This window comes from Pezoporus occidentalis, unplaced genomic scaffold, assembly GCF_034315485.1.
Source record: "Pezoporus occidentalis ecotype Australia unplaced genomic scaffold, CSIRO_AGI_Poc_V1 ctg64, whole genome shotgun sequence".
Taxonomy (NCBI): domain Eukaryota; kingdom Metazoa; phylum Chordata; class Aves; order Psittaciformes; family Psittacidae; genus Pezoporus; species Pezoporus occidentalis.
The window spans coordinates 1416603-1435313 of record NW_026915987.1 but is presented as its reverse complement, the minus strand read 5'-3'; the positions used below and the strand labels follow the sequence as shown (position 1 = coordinate 1435313).

Below are 18711 nucleotides of genomic sequence, written 5' to 3'. Positions count from 1 at the left end.
TAGTCTGTCTGGGCTGGTACCCATTAAACTGCTGAACATGGGCTACTCGGAGCAATCTTATCAGTGCTGCAGCTATTAAAGGCAAAAATAGTAAGAAACCCAGCCACCAGTGCGGGCAGTCTGGCACTTGGATTAAGAGAGAAGTTTTGTGAGGGCTTGTTGTTGGTTATGGAGAAGCGCAGAAGCTGCTGTGGGCAATATTTCATTGCCATAACAGCGATGATGAATCGTTTGCTAATGAGAAATAGCAGTATTCCAAGGTTTCCAGTGCAAATGGTCTCTTTGCCACCTCCAAAATGGAGGGAGACTTGTGGAGTCGAGGGAATATTGCTACCTTACACCCACAAGTGGGGAAACTGAGGCACAGAGTATGAAAACTGCTCAGGCAGTCTGTGATACAAGCATCGCCTAAGGCAACTAGATCCACACATATGCTGGGAAGATCATCCTTGACTGAGATGCGTTTTATACTGGCACATGTTTGTGTCATTGTCTTGTACAATTTACAAGGATTTCCAGGGTGTTTTTCCTGCTGCTGATAACAGTATTGAAAGAAAAACCCCAAAGCCCCAAACTGTTGGGACCACTTCTTTGTTAGTGCCCTGGCTGGGATGTGTTATACTCAGAGGAGGTTTGGGGTCTGTTTGGGATGGATTGACCACAGCCAGGGGACATCAGTTGTTCGTGTTGGCTGTCCTACTTTGCACAGTCAGCAAAACTCCTGTTTCACAGTGTAAATGAGGCTGCAGGCAGGAACTAGATGGAGAGGACTTGGTTTCATGTGCCTTAAACAAGAAAATGGTACCGAGCCCACCATGATTAGAGGGATGCTTGTACAGCTCAGCACAAGCAGAGCCCTGCAAGGTTTCCTGGGCTGATGGCAATGATGTTGGAATTTCGAGTGATGGGAAGGCAGAGTGGAATCTGCCTTTTATGCTCAATTTTCACCCATGTTCTGAAGCTTACACTCAAGATCCAGCTGGATAGTTTGAGCCCTGAGCCTTCTGTGCCACCTTACTGCTGTTTGGATGCAGATTTATCTTAGATTAGAAGCCACCTTTTCCTAACTGTATTTCTGTGCTTATTTGCTGGGCTCATCTGTTGGAGAGAAACCTTTCAGAAGGGGATGTCTTTATGTTGTGTGAAAGAGAGAATCTTGGTTCATGTCTGTCTGAAGGCAAGAAAAGCAGCTTTAAAATCCTAACTCCACCTCTGGGTAAAGTACAAAGACAACTATCCTGGAGAGCAGCTCTTTTACCAACTTCTGCCTCTGGAAATTGCTTTCTCAGGTCAATTTGCTCTCGGTTCAGCAAGCAAAGTGTGGAAAAGTGGCCAAAGAGTTTTATTGGCACATCTAAGTCATAAAGAAAACAAGAAAATTAGAGAAACTATTCACCCTTTTAACTCATGCTGGCCAAACGTTTAAATGTGCACTTGGCCTTTACCTGGGAGTGCTTTACCAATACGATAATGGAGTGTTGAAATGACAATAGGCGTGCTCCTTGCTTCAAAAGCTCCCAGGTAAGAATTTGCTCACTTGGTGACATCCCATCCATCAGAGGTGCCGAGGTTTTGTCACAGTTCCCAGGAACAAGACAAACGGCCTCGTAAATCAGAAAAGTTGGAGCCAAGACATAGGATCTGGCTGCATTTATTGTAAACCCAGGGGTCACACGCTGAAAAACTCCGGTTTCTGCTGCCTGAGGTTAATTTAAGGCAGTTAATTCTCATTTTGGAGGGGAAGAAATCTGTTCAGTGGATTGTAGTGATTGGGGAATTTTCGCCCCTGCTGTTTGGTGTGTGCACATGATTTAGTTATTTCACACTTGGCCTTTGGGAATTACTGGTATAAATCCCTTTGCTTATGGAAATACATAACCCTTGAAGCCTGAAGATACCAGTTTCCCTGGCTGCCCAGATGGCAGGGGAGTTACCCCTTAGCCCTAAGAGACTCTTACTGGAAAGGATGCTAATTGCTGTAATTGTTTAGCTCTTATTGTTTTTAAGCACAGGGCTCTTTTGGTATTCACTGTTTTCCTTAAATCCCTGCAAAGGTGCTGCTTACAGCTAATGGGCTGCTAAAAGCCCTCCCCACCAGTCAGAAAAGGAGTTTTGGAAGATGCTCGAAGGGCTGTGGGATCAGATATGTTTAGCGAACCCGGGATTGGATTTCCAGGTGCTTAAACCCCACCATTAAAGCAAATTCTCAGACGTGACCAGACCGAATCCAGCATGAAAACTAGCTGGTAGCTGAGAAGCCTTAATGAAGACTGGAAGTCTGCCTGAAAGGGCTACTGTTTGGTGAGTGGGTCTGGGGCTTTTAATTGCTGTTCATTCAAGACCTTTGGAGAGTTTGCATTTGAATGCATATGAGACTTGAGAACTTTCCTATGGAGCAGAGGTTCCCACATTTTTCAGATTCAGAGGAGCCCAGGGTTTCATCCAGCCCGTTTGTAATCCCTTCATTTAGATGGAATGAAGCGTTTCCTTCTGATAAGGTCAAGGCACGAAAATATGAATATATTAAAATACGTGTCAAAATGAAGGTAATCAAAAGGAGAACTGGAGCAAACACTGTTGAGATAATTCACTCATTCCCACCCTCCCCACTATAAATTTCAGTGCTGTGAACATATCCTTATGAAATGTTTTTTTTTGTGGGAAAACTCTACTTTGCTATTAGATAGCTACCCTGACCAAAATAATAAGATTTTGATCAAGAATTGATCAAAATCCGTAACACTACCATCAATCCCAGCCCTGGCTCCAGGCTCACTGGCTGAGGATGCTCTGGCACTGCTGTTGCTGCTGGTGTGACTTAGAGGTCCCTGGTGAGCTTAAGGTTTGTGCTGGGGGATGCACATGGAGATACTGAGATTTGACCCCTAATGTTCCCCTGGCATCTCCACAAGGATCTACTGGCATCCTTAGACACCATCCCTACAGTTGTGTTTGCTGTCCTCTCCCCTGTAGGGTAAGAAAGTCATTCAAGAGGAGGCAATGCAATTGCAAATGAACAGTGAAAATTGATCGAGGCTATAATCATCTTATAGTATTTTAATTGTGGGTCTCTCCCTGCTGATTCCATGGCAGTCAATCATTCCCTGTGGAGTCAGCCACCTCTTCTCCTTCCTACACTTTGCCCCTCTTGGTTTGTATTCAATCTATAAGCATTCCTGTTTCATGTGTGCTCCCACACTGCTGTTTCCCCATCAGCACCAGCGTTTCCGTTTTCCACCATGGAGGGGGTTCTATAAAGCTTGACTCATAAAGGGAAAGAGATGGGATTTGACTCCTGAAGGGAAAGAGATGGTGGATAGGTGAAGGAAAAGATAGATACCCCCCTCCCTGAAAAACAAAGAAATATGAGCAACAAGTGAAAGAGATTGAAAGCAGCTATCAATCGGGCACTGCTCCAGCTTTAAGAGCTGTTGAAACAACATAATAAAAGGCAATAAAGGAGGGATTTATGACCTACCTGCTGGAAATAGCTTGCTGCATCTATTGTGTGGGGTGAACACAGTGTGCAAGGCTGCGAGGCGGATTGGTGCCTGCCCGCCTGTTGTGCACGCGTGGCCAAGCACGTGCCCATGGCACTGCCATCCAGTTTTTCCACCCTCCTCTGAACCCCCACATTGATGGGGTTTGGCATTTTGTGTCTTAAAGACTTGGTTTTGTTTGGTTTGACTCGTAAGCCCAAGACAATTTGTTGCAATCGATGGCAGCAGGCTGGAATTTTAAGGGCCAGGTATTTTACCACTGGGGCTGGACCCTCAAGCTAAATCTTGAAGGCAGAGAAGGGGAAAACATACAATCCTGCCTACGGCGGCGTTGGGAAAGGCTTGTAAACTGCTGGCATGTGTTTAAATTGCAGGAAAATCAGCGGGGGGGGGAATAAATCTGCAAAACCAAAACCAAACCAAGAAGAAGAAAGCAAGCGACTGAACATGGAGATTTCCAATGACTTCGTCAGGGCTGAGATTGCCCTTTTATATGGGAAACAACCTCCTGCCCAAAACCCACAGAGGGTTGAGGCTGCAGACATTAGCACATAAACATAGGATGTGTCTAGGCAGCATGTGTCTGGTGCAGGTTGTGGGCTGTTGTGCCAGTGGTTCGAAGACCACTGATACCGGAGAGCTACATCTTAGGAGATACAAAGGGATTCAATAGCTGGAAGATGGTCCTTTGGGCATGGGGAATGAGTATCCTCCCTAGAAACACACTTGTGGCTGAAAGCATCCTGTCTTTCCCAGTCCTGAATGTGGAGCTCGGTGCTGTTCTGCTTCATTTTACAACCCTGATGCATAGTCTTCCCTTGGCATTAGTTTTCCTCTCTTTCTTCCTTCGAGCTGTAATCTCCTGCCTGTCACTCCAGCTTTCTGGCCAGGAGTTACATGCTTTTGTTTTGCAAAGCACAGTAAATCTTAATGGTGACATGAGAAGCTCTGGCATATCTGATGCTGTTTGTTCTTTTGGAGGAAGGTGGGGAGAAAAGCGAGCAGGGTTGAGAAGGGTAAATCAATCCACTTTAGAAACAGAGAGATGCAGCATGGCACAATGCCGTAATCCAATGGAACCAGCGTGTGCCGGAGAGACAGATCTGGGACGGAGAGAGGAGGGGTTGCAGTAATCCTCCATCCCTCTGAAATCCCCAGCATGGAACAAAGCTCTTGTTAGCACATAAGGATGGGGGAGTGGTAGCAATAAGCTGAATAAACACCCTTAAATTCAGCTGTAATAAAGTGATGGGAACCTGCACTGGAATGCTTTCATAAACACTTGGGGACAAGGTTGTTCTAATTATAAAAGCCCAATCAAAGGGACCAGCAGGCATGAACCTGTGGATTAGTTCAGTTGTTTGAATGTTTGTGGCAGAATGGCAGTAACTTCCTTCTCCCTCACACTGCCCTGAAAGGTTTTGGATGCTCTTTATCTGGCCATGCTTTGGACTCCTGTTAACAAAAGGAGAAAGGAGCACAAAGACCAGGAGGAGAAATGGATTCAGTGTGCTCGCCCTGTGCAGGGTTATAGACTATGATGTCCATCCATTCCCTTCCCTTTCACTCCTTCCTACCTCAAAATAGTTCCTGTCTCCATAAATGCAGAGAAAGGAAAAGAAGAGTTAATTTTTTGAGAGCTGAAAACTACCAGGAAAGGATCTGGAGCCCTCAGGAGGAAAACCCAGTGATTTCCCTGCATTGCAAATTCGAGGGTCAGGTCCTCCCTAAGCCATATCTCTGTTGGAGAATATTTAAGATTGATTAATAATAACACATGCCTTCTGCTCTAATTGTTGTAATTTTAGGGTTGGTTTTCTAAACCTTCTCTTGCACACTTGAAACGTTAAAAGGTTCCTTCTTCGTAAGAAGCATAAAGAAATGGCATGATGGCAGTGGTTAGAAACTACAAGAACATCCCCCTTTTCTCCCCTGATCATGAGAGTATCAAAAAGATCATCAGATCTGTCAGTAGTCTTTGAAAAGATGCTTTAGAAATATGAGTGAGGAGCTGTTTCAGACCTGTTGATACCTTATGCTTGGAGAAAACCCTGCTGATGGCTATTGGAAAGCATCCTCCTTGTTCTCCTGGAGGAGCTTCCCACCATGTCCATCTTTCTGCTCCCAGTTTCCCTCAGTGTTTCCTCCTCTCAGGACTTCCCTTCTTTCAATCTTCCACTTCACATACAGAAACAAGCCCAAACCCATCTCCTGTCCCAACCATTTCTCCCAGCCCAATTTTGAGGCAAGAATGTGGAGTTAATAGGAATGCTTTACAAACAAGCATTCAGAGGGGAGAATGTGCCTATTTATCTCCTAATACAGTGCCTAAAAAAAATGTCTTTCTTTAATTGCATTTGGAATCTATTCTAACGATTTACCCAGGAGAGTGTTAAGATGTCAAGGCTTTTTCATTAGTAATATATCCCCCAACAGAATCTTTGTTAGGATAGGTTAAGGCAGTAAATAGACCATTAATTTACAGGAACATAATTAGTAGCTTGCAGTTAGTCATGAAAATAGTCGGATTTCTTTTGGCGTTATTCAATGGCAAGATTTACAACAAATAGAGAAGCAGCAGGTCAAAAAACACTCAGGCCAAAAAGCAGCAAAAGGTATTGATTGAAGTTGCAACGATAACCTTAACTCTGCCCCAGTGCCCCAAACAAGAGAATTTATGCAAACAAAATACATTCTCCAAGTGGTAAATAATGAACACAGAAAAAAAGCACCTATTTTGAGCAAATATCAATACATGGCTATAAAATAGCTTGTTGTAAGGGCTGTGCGTATCCCACATGTAAAATTGACAGTGGTATAGCATAGAATCGTAGAGTAGTTAGGATTGGAAAGGACCTTAAGATCATCTTGGTCCAACCCCTTGCCATGGGCAGGGATGAGTCTACTAGACCATGTTGCCCAAGGCTTTATCCAGCCTGACCTTGAACACTGCCAAGGATGGAGCATTTATATGAGGCACTTCTTTTCCTAAGGGATTGTTGGTAATATTCAGATTTCCAATGAAGGCATTTTATTAGTTATTATTTATATAATTGACATGTTTCTGTTTGACACCTTGTCATCATTTTGGTGAAAGGAACTGAAATAAAACAGCTTGTATGGTCAAGGTCGTTTACTTTAGATTCTCAGAAATAGGGAAAAGAAAGTTCTAATACTAAAATACATCTCAATTCAAAGTTACCTTTTATTATTCTTAATTTTAGATTATTAACATGAAAAAAAAACCAAACTTAATTTGACTTCAGACTGAGTGAAAAACTCATTTGATGAAGGGTTTTTACACCTCCTTAGTAGGCAGGTTGGTTTCACACAGTTCAGAAATAGGCTTTGAGCCAATTGTAGCTTTTTGGGGTGTATTACCGCAACTGGCAAAGCACAAAGGAATTTTCAGGGGTCAGGAGCTGTGCTCATAGGACAGTGCCTATAAATCATAGGCATTACTCAACAGGTGAAATAACAATGTATATTAGACAGCAGTTAATGTTGCACTTCTAAATGATAGTGAATGATCAAACTAAAATAAAAGGAACAGTAATAAGGTTATTGTGTGCTGGACCAAGAAGAGCAAAGTTCAGCTGCATCATGAGATGAATGGATTATTGCTTCCCAAACCAGACCTTTTTGTAGCAGCTGAAGTGGAAACGGAACAAATAAAGTCTCATTGAAAAGAAGGTAACAAAAGCCATTTAATTTCTTATATTAACTCCTCTTACTTGTTTGTTACTGCTGGTAATGTTGAGGTGCGGGTAGGAAATACTGAGGTTTCCTTATGGGAGTTTTGCCAGGATCATTCTCTTTTACATATATAAATTATGGGGGTTTCTCTAAGTTGGAAAAATATCTGCCAGAACAATTCCTTGAAAAAGGTCCTGGGAAACTAAATATTCATAGAAACAGAATAATTTCCCCATTATTTTCTTGAATTGCTCTTTCAATGACATTTAAGAGGAGCCCAAACTTAATCTTTGCTTGTTAAGGCTTGTAACTTCGCACTTTGCTATTGCATGAAACCAAAAGCATAACATAAGAACTGGGGAAACTGAGGCAGGGAGTGATTTCTTGCTAGCTGAAGGCTGCAGAAGGAGGCAGCACTATCACAGCTCCAGGTCCCTGATGGCATCATCTGCCAATGACTCCCCATGGGACCAGAGACCCCCAGGCAGCATTGGTCGGTGGAGATAGGGCGATGTGAATTCTGGCTCTGCTTTCATGCCTTTGTTACCTCTAATCCAGACAGGTTGACAGCAGGACAGACTCCTACTGGGACAGTGCCACAGCTTGACCCTGCAGATGGTAAGGATCTCGCAAAGTGTCTGTGTTGTAAAGCTCTGCTGCAGGGTGGAGAATTTTAATAAGGACAGGAAAAAATAGTGAGAGACGGGGAGAAAGGGATACACTGCACAGAACCTGACCTTATTTCCTCAGAGTGTGCGACTAAATCACACAGCTAAAAATAGGTAAGCGATTTGCTTTGATGCTGTAGGATTTTGCTGACACCACTTTTGTTACACATATAAATATAGAGATTTAATATAATATTTCCCTTACTGCAGTGTCTTCTATTAAGGCAGCGCTGAAGTCCCGAGAGCTGCTCGCTCTGGCTGCTGCTTTAAGCTGTGAGCTACAAGCACAGGCTTCTTGGCTCTGCAACTAAAATCCTGCTGGCCTTAGGGACTGTAGTGATAGGACAAGGGGTAAAGGGTTCAAACTTAAACAGGGGGAGTTTGGATATAAGGAAGAAGTTCTTTACTGTGAGGGTGGTGAGGCACTGGAATGGGTTGCCCAGGGAAGCTGTGAATGCTCCATCCCTGGCAGTGTTCAAGACCAGGTTGGACCGAGCCTTGGGTGCCATGGTTTAGTGTGAGGTGTCCTTGCCCATGGCAGGGGGGTTGGAACTGATGATCTTAAGGTCCTTTCCAACCCTAACTATTCTATGATTCTATGGTTTTAAATGTCCTCCGGGAGGGATGTTTGGTGTCCAGCATTGTCCATTCCTGGTTCTCAGGAGCAGTCACTCCAAAACCAGTGGAACTTCCAGGGTTATTTGTTAGGAGTGACTGCTTTGGGAAGTTTTGGTCCTGGTCTCCTGCATCTTTATAATGGGGAGAACAAAACCAGTCTGCGTCTAGGGGCGTCCCAGGCATGGGGACAGCAGTGAGATGCCCAGGGTGAGCACTAAAGAGGGGAGATTTAGGTTGGATATAAGGCAGAAGCTCTTCCCTGGGAGGGTGCTGAGGCGCTGGCACAGGGTGCCCAGAGAAGCTGTGGCTGCCCCATCCGTGGCAGTGTTCAAGGCCAGGTTGGACACAGGGGCTTGGAGCAAGCTGCTCTAGTGTAAGGTGTCCCTGCCCATGGCAGGGGCTGGCACTGGATGAGGTTTAGGGTCCCTTCAACCCAAATCATGCTGGGATTCTATGATTCTATGATTAAAAGGAGGTCAGTCACCGGTGGCGCGCTCCAGAGGCTGGTACTGGGGCCACCTTTGTTTCACATCATCAGTGATGACAATGACACAGAGAACACCTCAGGAAAGATGCAGACGATACAACACTGTAAGGAGTGGTTGGCAGAGCAGTTGGTTGTGGCACCATTCAGAGGGACCTTGACAGCCTGGAGAAACAAAAGCCTGGACTCTGCTGTGAGCCCCTTGTAGAGCTTTAGCTGGCTCTCCCCATACCTGAATGTGTTTTCCCTTCTGTGACTGAGGCGCAAGTGTTGTCCCTGCAGCATCTGAGGCTTGAAGTGTGCAAATGGAGAGCATTATTGAATACCAAACATTTATTCTGTTGCATAAACCTCTTGTCTTTGTTCCCTGAGGAGCCTACGCTGAACGCGTGCCTCCAGACAGGACTGTCTGGGAGCAGGAGAAAAGAGATGGGATCTACTTGAATTCAGAGCTGAGCATCTCACCAGTGCCCATCTTCTTCACTTCCCTCCATGCTTTCCCTTTCCCTCATTCCCCACTTTTCCTTTTATTAAAGAAACTTTCCACTTGCACATAGAGGAACCAGACTCCGAATGGATGCTGAGGGTAAGCGGTCGATGGGGAAACCGAGGAAATAACTGTGCTGTGAGGATGTTGGTTTCCCAGGCTCGACCTGGGAATACCCAAGGGGATGCTGCTGTTCTCCCACATCTCCTCCTGCCTCCTCACCTTTGGAAAGAGCAGGACATGCTGGGGTGAGCAGTGCTCCTTGCGGAGAGCAGTGTAAACAGAGCTCCAGCTGGGCGATGGCACGGAGGGGACATAACCCCGCTCCTGACGGCTCCTGTTGTGCTGAAACAGTTCCTTGCACTGGACCGAGTTTATCTCCAAGTCATCAGATTTACACCCGAGATCTCCTCAGCCTGGCAAATCTGCCACCGCAGCCCCAGGGTTAGCCCTTATCCATGTCCCTTTGCACTGCTGGGGATTCTCCATGCACTGCTCCACGTGGATGTGACTCTGCCCGTGCTCTGTTTGGCTCAGGGGGACTCTTAGCAACCATCACACATGCAATTAACCCCCCCTTTCCTACTTCAAGCTGTCTCATCAGGCTCCCCAGCGATGCAACCCTTACAGCTGCATCACAGTGTGTGCTGTTTCCAGCCTGCAGCTGCAAGGAAAAGCCAGTGCTTAAAACCAGAGCTCTTCCCTCCTGGCTGCACCCAGCTTGTGCCCACCATGTGCCGTGGGAGAATGTGCCTCTTGCATCCCCTCTTCTGCCACCAGCATCCCCATCGCTGTTCCAGCGAGCATCTCGCTGCACCCTGGTGCTGAGCAGTTACAAAAGCACTACATTAATTTTCCTACAGCCTTTCGGTCAAGCAGCTGAAAGCCTTTTAGAGACTTTAATTGAGCCTCGGAGTTAATGAAGCCTCACTAACATGCCTGCCGGATAAAGGAGTGTTGATTATCCCCTGTTTTACAGAGGTTGTGTGGAACCTGGGTGGGTTGGGTTAAGGTTGTTTTCCCCTTCAAAACAAAACATGAAGTGCAAAATGCCCTGTCTTCTCAAGAGCAATATTTCCAGGCGGGTTTATGGAATACAGCTCTCCCCAGCCTGTGATTTCCTAAGGAAATTGCAAGCAAACTTTGGGATTGAAATGAATCTTTAGCCTCTGCAGGAATCTGTCCTGCAAACCAACATCTACCTCCGTGGAAAGCAGCAGCATCCCAAGAGGAGGGATGTTTGCTCTCAGAGGATCCTGCCCAGCCTCTCAGAGCTGCCAAGTCAATGCTGTACCAAATAGGACCAACTTCCAAAGCCATGTAGTGAACTGATGGAACCTTGTCCAGAAGCTGCATGTGGGTGAGGGCTTGATCCTGAAAAGTGGTGGTGGTGAAGATCCCTCCTCCCTTGACCATCTACATGTAATATTCTGGTACCTATAGCCAGGACCATGTGTATCTGCTTAGAGCCCTGGCCAGATACAAACTCCTTTTTTGCTGCTCCCTAGAACTTTGCTTACAAAATTCCTCTTTCCAGTCATGCAACCCTTGTGCTCACATCTGCTGTGCGTGGGGTAATGGGAATCGCAGCTGCCCAGCATCTTTTAGGTGGAGCCCATTGTAGCTATGAGCTACAAGCAGAGACTTCTTGCCTCTGCAGCTAAAATGCTGCTGGCCTTTGGGAAAACACATGAGAAATGTCCTCCCGGAGGGATGTTTGGTGTCCAGCATTGTCCATTCCTGGTTCTCAGGAACAGTCACTCCAAAACCAGTGGAACTTCCAGGGTTATTTGCTAGGAGTGACTGCTTTGGGAAGTTTTGGTTCTGGTCTCCTGCATCTTTATAATGGGGAGAACAAAACCAGTCTGTCTCTGGGGGGGTCTCAGGCATGGGGACAGCAGTGAGATGCCCAGGGTAAGCACTAAAGAGGGGAGATTTAAGTTAGATCTAAGGCAGAAGTTCTTCCCGTGAGGGTGCTGAGGCGCTGGCACAGGGTGCCCAGAGAAGCTGTGGCTGCCCCATCCGTGGCAGTGTTCAAGGCCAGGTTGGACACAGGGGCTTGGAGCAAGCTGCTCTAGTGTAAGGTGTCCCTGCCTGTGGCAGGGGGTTGGAGCTGGATGAGCTTTAAGATCCCTTCCAGCCCAAACCAGTTTGGTGTTCTATGATCCCATGGTTTCCAGGAAATCCTTTGCATCCATGTAAGTATATAGATATCATATATGTTGAAGTATATATTATACAGATATTATATATATAAAATATAATATATATAATTATGCATATATATAAAATCAAAGGCCATGATGCTGTCCTGTCGCCCCAGGAGCTGCATCCCCCTCCCCGCAGGGTACCCCCCTTTACTCAGCCGGGCCCGGGGGAGGCTCCGGCTGCCGCTGCCCGCAGCGCGCTGCCCTCGGGCCCCGCTGTGAGCAGCGCACGGCAGGGGGCGCACCAGCTCCACGGGAGCGATGGAAGCCGGGTCCCCGCTCCGGGGTCTCTTCGGTACCCGGGTTCGAGTCCCCCCGCGGCCAGGGGAGGTCGGGGTATCGTTATCCCGGAGGAGATGCGCGGTGTGCTGAGCCGGACAGCGCTGCTGGGGGTTATTCCAGCTAAATCTGTGCTCTGGAAAACCATCCCTGCGCGGTCAGCCAGCGTCCTACTGAAACAGGAAAACCTCCCGGTGCAAGCATTAAGCTCCAAAGAGTCAGGCACATTCCAACCCCCCAGAAACCTTATTTGCCCTTGTTTTCCTCTTGTCTGTGCAGCATCTGCACACAGGATCTCTATGTGCATCCCGGGAATGCCTTCCCCCCCTTTTCCCTATTTTCTGGTGCTGTTACACACTGTTCAATCTTCAACTTCAGAAGAGCTGCAGGGAATTTGCCAGGACCCCTGCCGCAGGGATTGCACTGCAGCTAAATATAGAAATGGGATTTTGGATGGAATACAGCCTTGGGTGCACTTTGGCACAAGTCTCAGTGTTTTCCTCACAGCACTGGCTCTGTGTGGAGTAGAATATTCCCAGGAATAGATGTGGATGGCACTTGGGGCTCGTGCTTTGGGTAAGTTTGCACATCAGCGTGCGAGGAATTTGCAAGTAGAACGGAGCTGAACTCAGATTTTATGTCCTGTGAAATTCCCAAGGCTTGTTTAATTCCAAAATAGAATATTTTTTTCTCTGTTTTTCTTTATTTTTCTCTATAAAACCAGAATAATCTGGAGAGAAATATTTGCATTTAGGATGATTATCAGCAGCGCTGAACTGCTTTGGCTTTAGGAGCTGATAAGCTCGCTCTGACACTTCCATCTTGACTTTTAGAGTCTTTTACAAGCGCTAATGTGTTAAGAGTCCAGAAAAGAAAGCCAAAGTAAATGGCAAAGTAGAACTGTATCAAAGCATCGCAGTGTAAGTGGGATTGCCAGACTCCCGTCAGCCACTTTGCATTCACTGAAGGGCATCGACTGCCTCAAAAAGCTTCTGTGGATCAACTTTTGACCCAGCTGTGCTCAGATCTTCATTTGTGATGGAAAGAGCAGCAGGCACGTGTCCTTTTCAGGTCAGGATGAATTGTGATTTATAATCTAACTTCTAAATCGAGGTATATTTATATGTTAATATTCGCATATAAACGTGAATGTACTTATAGATTAATTCATAGTTTAATTCTCTCAGCTGCTCAGTGATGCTTTAACAGCCAGCACACCTGTGGGGTACCCTGCAGGGCAGTTCTGTGGCTTCATTGGTTTCAATGAAGACAGCAATGTTGGATCAAGTGGAGAAGTGGGGAGCAAATGGGTGCAAGGGGGATGTGGGGATGCTCTGAGGCTTCGCTGTGTAAAGTAAGGAGTTAGAGGAGCCCATGCTCAGCCTTGGTTCCTTCCTTTAGGTACACTGCGTGTCTCATGGCAGGTACAGTGATGCCATTAGGCAAATAAGTCGGTCTGAGACACACAGATAAGGCTGCAAAGGGGCTGTTTGAGCCTTCCCAAGGAGCTGCTCTTTGAAGGAGTTTTGAGGCACTGGTGCTGCTGGCAAGAGATATGAAGGACCTTGAAAATCAACCAAATGAAGTCCTGTCCCCTCATACCCATAAGCTTAATGTTATCAAGGAAGTTTCTTGTGCCTGAGGGCAGTAATAACCATTCCCTGCAGGATGCACATCATAGAATGACAGAGTGGTTTGGGTTGGAAGGGACCTTAAAGCTCATCCAGTTCCAACCCCCTGCCATGCACAGGGACACCTTCCACCAGAGCAGCTTGCTCCAAGCCCCTGTGTTCAACCTGGCCTTCAACACTGCCAGGGATGGGGCAGCCACAGCTTCTCTGTGCACCCTCACAGGGAAGAGCTTCTTCCTTATATCTCACCTAAATCTCCCCTCTATCAGTTTAAATTATGTGATTCTATGATTCCTTTTTCACCAAATTCTCTGCTTTTCACCTCACAATGCCGTTAATTCACAGGGAGGCTGCTGCCACCGCTGCCTCCCTGGGGAGGGCTGATGGGGACCTCAACGCCATCACCAGCAGCTACCCCACTGATTGCATGGGGACTTCCCTGGGACTGCAACTGCCTCCTCAATCCTCATTTCTCTGCTTTCTCTTCCGTCCTTCTCCTGCTCAAAAAGCCTGTGACCCAGCTGAACTCACCGGGGCTTTGATACTGAGAAACACGGAATTGAGCACGTCATCCATCCCCTGAGTTTCCCGAGTAGGGAAAATGAACTCAAACTAACTAAAACTGCCGAGGATTCGTGTGTTGCAAGCTGCAAATGAGGAGGCAGGATGAGGAGGGAGCAGCTCAAATCTGGGCTGAGAAGGGAGGCTGGGGTTTGCTGAGCTTCTGTGGCACGAAGATGACTTCCTGCAGTGACTCAGCCTGCTGAGAACTTTTTAGCTTGCGTGCCTTGGTTTTCATATTGCTGTGCTTTTCCTAAGCTCCTTCGCAGCCAACAGGACCAAGGAAACGGGAGGGGTTTGCTGGTTTTAGGCTTCCTCATAATTAATTGAGCACTCCTGAAATAAGCTACAGGCTTGTAGTGTATTTTCAGCTCCTCCAGGGTAAGTAACATGGGGCCTGATTAGCAGGAATGGCTGAGAAAGGCTCAGTGTTTCTGGTGTGAAATGCAGGCTCCAAGGTCCAAAGCTTGGGGGGGGGGACTCTTCCTGATTCAAGGACTTCTTTTGTTGGAAGAGGTTTCTTGTGTCGAGGGTTAAATTTGTGTTAAAGGAGAAGAGAGAAGGAGGGAGCAGAACAGGCAAGAAGCTCTGGAGGGAGATGTTCACCTGGTGCATGAGAACCTGCTTCAAATCCTTGGTCTTAATTAGAGGAGGGGAAATGAATCTGGATCTCTCACAACCCAGCCTACCCCTCTTTATCACAATACACTGGGTTGGCAGCATGGATAACCCTCCCTTAAGTGTTACAAAGAAATTAAAACAGTCTCATTATATTCCACACTGGAAATAAATGTTGTTATTAATAATAATATTATTACTTTATGCATCTCTCACAAGAGAAACAGTTTCCTTCCAACTGTATTCCAAGGCTTCTTTTGCTGGGGTAAGATGGGGAATCTCAGGGTCATCCCAGCCTCAGCTTGTGATGTTTTCCTGTTCCCTTGAGCCCCTTGTGGTCTGTGCTTGGTGCTGGGTCCTTCATCTCAGCCCACACTGCAGGACAGGCTGAGCTGCTCACACATTCCCTTTGCTTCCAGGGGTAGAAACAGCCCCTAAACGTCCTTGACCTATCTTGAGCAGGGGGTTATGAGGCATAATTAATTTCAGTTTCAAAAGAGATTTGAATTCCCAAGAAGAAAAATGTTCAAGAAATGCAAATCATGATTAATCATTATTATTATTATTCCTATAAATCCCCACTTCAGCTTAGTTGGAAAACAGAGGTTATTTATTGATGCCTATGAAGGTAGGGAGGATTGAGTGGCCTGACTCTCCCTTTAGCCCATGGGGTTGCAGTCAGCCTGTGGAGTTATACCCGCTTAGCATCAGTGCATGTGGGCAGAGAATCAGACCCCACAGTCGCTTTGCTCTGTGCTAATGGATAGCACTAAATTGCCGCTAGTGTCTCTCCCTGAAGCGTGCAGGAGACAGTTCAGAACTCGCTGTTCCTCCCTGTCTCCCTTGTGGAGGGCTTGGAAGGTTTAATTCAATCATAATCCTAAATGGAAAGTAACAGAGCAATGAGGAAAAAACACCACACGATGTCTGTGAAAAGAATTTTGTCTTCAGCGAGTTTTGATCTGGATCCTAAAAGAGCGAGACAAACCCCTGTGATTGACACCCTTGTTCCGCACAAGGTGCCTTGGAGGAAGCTTTCAGAGCTAAAGGTTTCCTTTGCTGGAGGGGGTGCGGGGAAAGTCCAGGTTTCAGAGCTTTTTGTTCTGTTTTGGTTTGTGTTTTCCTCTCTGCTGTGTAAAGATGTGAGACCCTCTGAAGTTTTCTTTCCCTGCAGAGAGCAGCCCACCTCAGCAGCAAAACAAGGATTAACAAATCAGTGCTCTTCTCTCTCCTGACCACTGATGGCCCTCTCTGAAACACGCTCCTACCCCAGAGAAAGATGCTCCCCTCCGCTGTAAGACCCCAAAGCGCCCAAACCCTGCTCAGCCCCCCTGAGGGGTGTGTGAGCCTGGAAGGTGAAGGCAGGATGAGTCCAGGTCACCCTCCCGAGGTCTCAAGGAGCCCTCATGCTGCATCCCTGGATTCTTCTCCTCACTCCTGCATCCTGGGATGCTCCTCCAAGCATCAGCTTTGTGCAGATGCTGGGAGATTTTTATTGCTATTCCCCCACATGTCTGCTTGAAACCACAAGCACTTTGCCTTTTGTTATAAATCAGAGATGTCTCGTTTCAGTGATGACAACACTTCCCTGGCTGGGTACGTTGCACTTTGCTAAATACCTTCTCTCTGGCTTGAATTTTCACCTTGGGATGGTTTTATTCCATTCCATTCCATTATATGTTATAGCAGGAGCAGTGGAAACCTTCCCTTTCTCTTGCCACCAAGCACTGGCTCCAAGGGGGAGAAGGGAGGGATGCTTAGCTGGAAGCTCACCCTGTTCATATATCAGGGAGCAAACGCCGCCGACAAACTGCGAGATTCATTTTGGTGCCAGGCGACCATAAATTTATTTGCTTGTTAATGCAGCTTCTCCCAGTTCATGTTTTCCCTAACTAGGAGCATCAAAATGTCAACCTGTCCTCAGGGGTATATCAGCCTCCTGAGCTGAAGTCAGTAACGAGATTAGAGTCCATGCTGTTCAGAAGTGCTGTCTCTCTCCCGTGTGTGCCCTCTCAGTCACTTGCACTCACTTTGGTATTATCTGGGCTTTTTTCCTCCCACTGATGTATTTTTTCCCTTCCTCTCAATTCTTCTTCTCCTCAGCTCCCAATGAAACAAATGTGAGCTGACACGCACACAGAGTGTCACCTCCCTTGTCCCCATTTGTCATCTCTCCCCTGCTCCTTCTGCAGGCTGCCCAGCGGGGGGACAAGGATGGCTCCTGCTTGGGTCATGCTCCCCATGGAACATCTCTGGCTTTCCCCTGGTGAACCCCTTCAATAAGATATAAGAAATAAGACAAAGGGATGCTTGAAATGGAGTAAATATGGACACATTCAAGCCCAGGCTGGATGTGGTTCTGAGCAACGTGATCTAGTTGAAGGTGTCCCTGCTCATTGCTGGTGTTTGGACTGGATGACCCTTGAAGGTCCCTTCCAACCCAAACTATTCCATGATTCTATGCAAACATCTGGTAGCTGGGAGAAGGGCAGGTCTGTGGCTGGAGCGAGAGGCAGGAAGAGAACATTCCACCCAACTGGATGCAGTCTCTGGGGCTTGAGCATCATGAGCACTGGGAGGAGATCTAGATGGAGAGTGTTTACAAAGAGAACAATCAGCCACTGTGGTGGATTCCCTATTTTAAGATTCATCTGGATGCTAGGCTGTCTAGTCTAGGTCATGATTTGCCAAGAAAGGTTGGACCAGATGATCCCTGAGGTCCATTCCAACCTGGTGTTCTACTATCCTATCTATACCTTAACATTTGTAGTATTCGCTCTTCCTCAGTATCTACAAAGTCAGCTTGGGTGCGTCTGTTGGGACAGACTCAGTAAGCAACCAGCAAATCAGTGCCCTTTGGAGGCATTGCCCTTTGCAAACAGTGGGGACACAGACTCCAGGCCCTGAACAGGGAACTCAGGAATAGAATGTAGCTAAAAAGTTATTAAACTCTTCTAGAAGCAGAACCACAAAAACATTCCTTTTCCTAAGAATTTATTTTCCTGACTTTTTAATAAAATCTTTGACCTTCCAGGATGAAGGAATGAAAGTTTTTTTTCCCCTTAGAAATCTAAAAATAACTTGACATTTTTCATGGAAGAAGGTGTCTTCCATCCAGATCTCATTTGGTCTCATACCTGCAAAGCACACTCATACCACTAATTCTTTGCTTTTCTATGCATGAAATTCCCCATGAAATGAGGGAATTAGGAAATTAACTGTCTCGAGAACTCAGCTTGACTTGGCTCACTCTAATAAGATGAAGGCACACGGTAGGCACCTACATATATATTTAAAGACTATCTGTGCAGTGCAGCTGGGCTCAGACCTGGAGAACTCTTATGCTGCATCTCTTACTTCTCTAACTCCTCCCTGAGCAGCAGTTCTGATGAAAGAGGACATGTATCACAAGAACTCCTCTTTGTAAACCCAAATCTCGGGCTTGGAAAAGCAGCACAGCCCAGGCATCAGCCTATGAGAGCAGGATCCAGCATTCCCCACTGACTGTGCTCTGGAGATTGAGGTTTGGTGTCTGGTCCCAAGGCAATACATGGCTGTTACAGCTCCTCGCCAAGTGGAAGCTGAATTTGCTGCTGCATTAGGATTTTGGGCCACTTTTCAAACTCTGCCAGTGATGTGCATCGTCCTGGATGAGCCTTTAGCATTTCCCCATGCCTTTGTTTCCTCTTGCTCCTCCCTGCCTGTTGAAGCTGAAATCTCCCCTAGACAGGTGGGATCTCTGCCCAACGCTTGGCAAAAGGTGGCCCTTAATTCCTAACCTTGTCCCACCATCCCACATTGTTTTCCTCCCTTTTGAATCTCCAAAAGATCCTGACCCCAGTGGGGTATCCCACCCTATCCTGCTTTCCTTAAACACAGGTAGTGCCTCTGGCCATCACACACCATCCCCTTTATAATCCCTTCCTATGCTTGTAAGCTCTAAAGACAATATCATTTGAAGA

At 46.5% G+C, this 18711-nt stretch overlaps 1 long non-coding RNA gene across 1 annotated transcript in view; it reads left to right on the top strand.

The window, feature by feature from the left end:
* The first annotated feature begins 6888 nt into the window (after positions 1-6888).
* LOC134174911 (uncharacterized) overlaps positions 6889-18711 on the top strand; it is a 38186-nt gene continuing 26363 nt past the window's right edge. The window contains exon 1 of the long non-coding RNA XR_009968828.1: positions 6889-7193. This is a non-coding gene — a long non-coding RNA (uncharacterized LOC134174911). The remainder of the gene's footprint in view (positions 7194-18711) is intronic.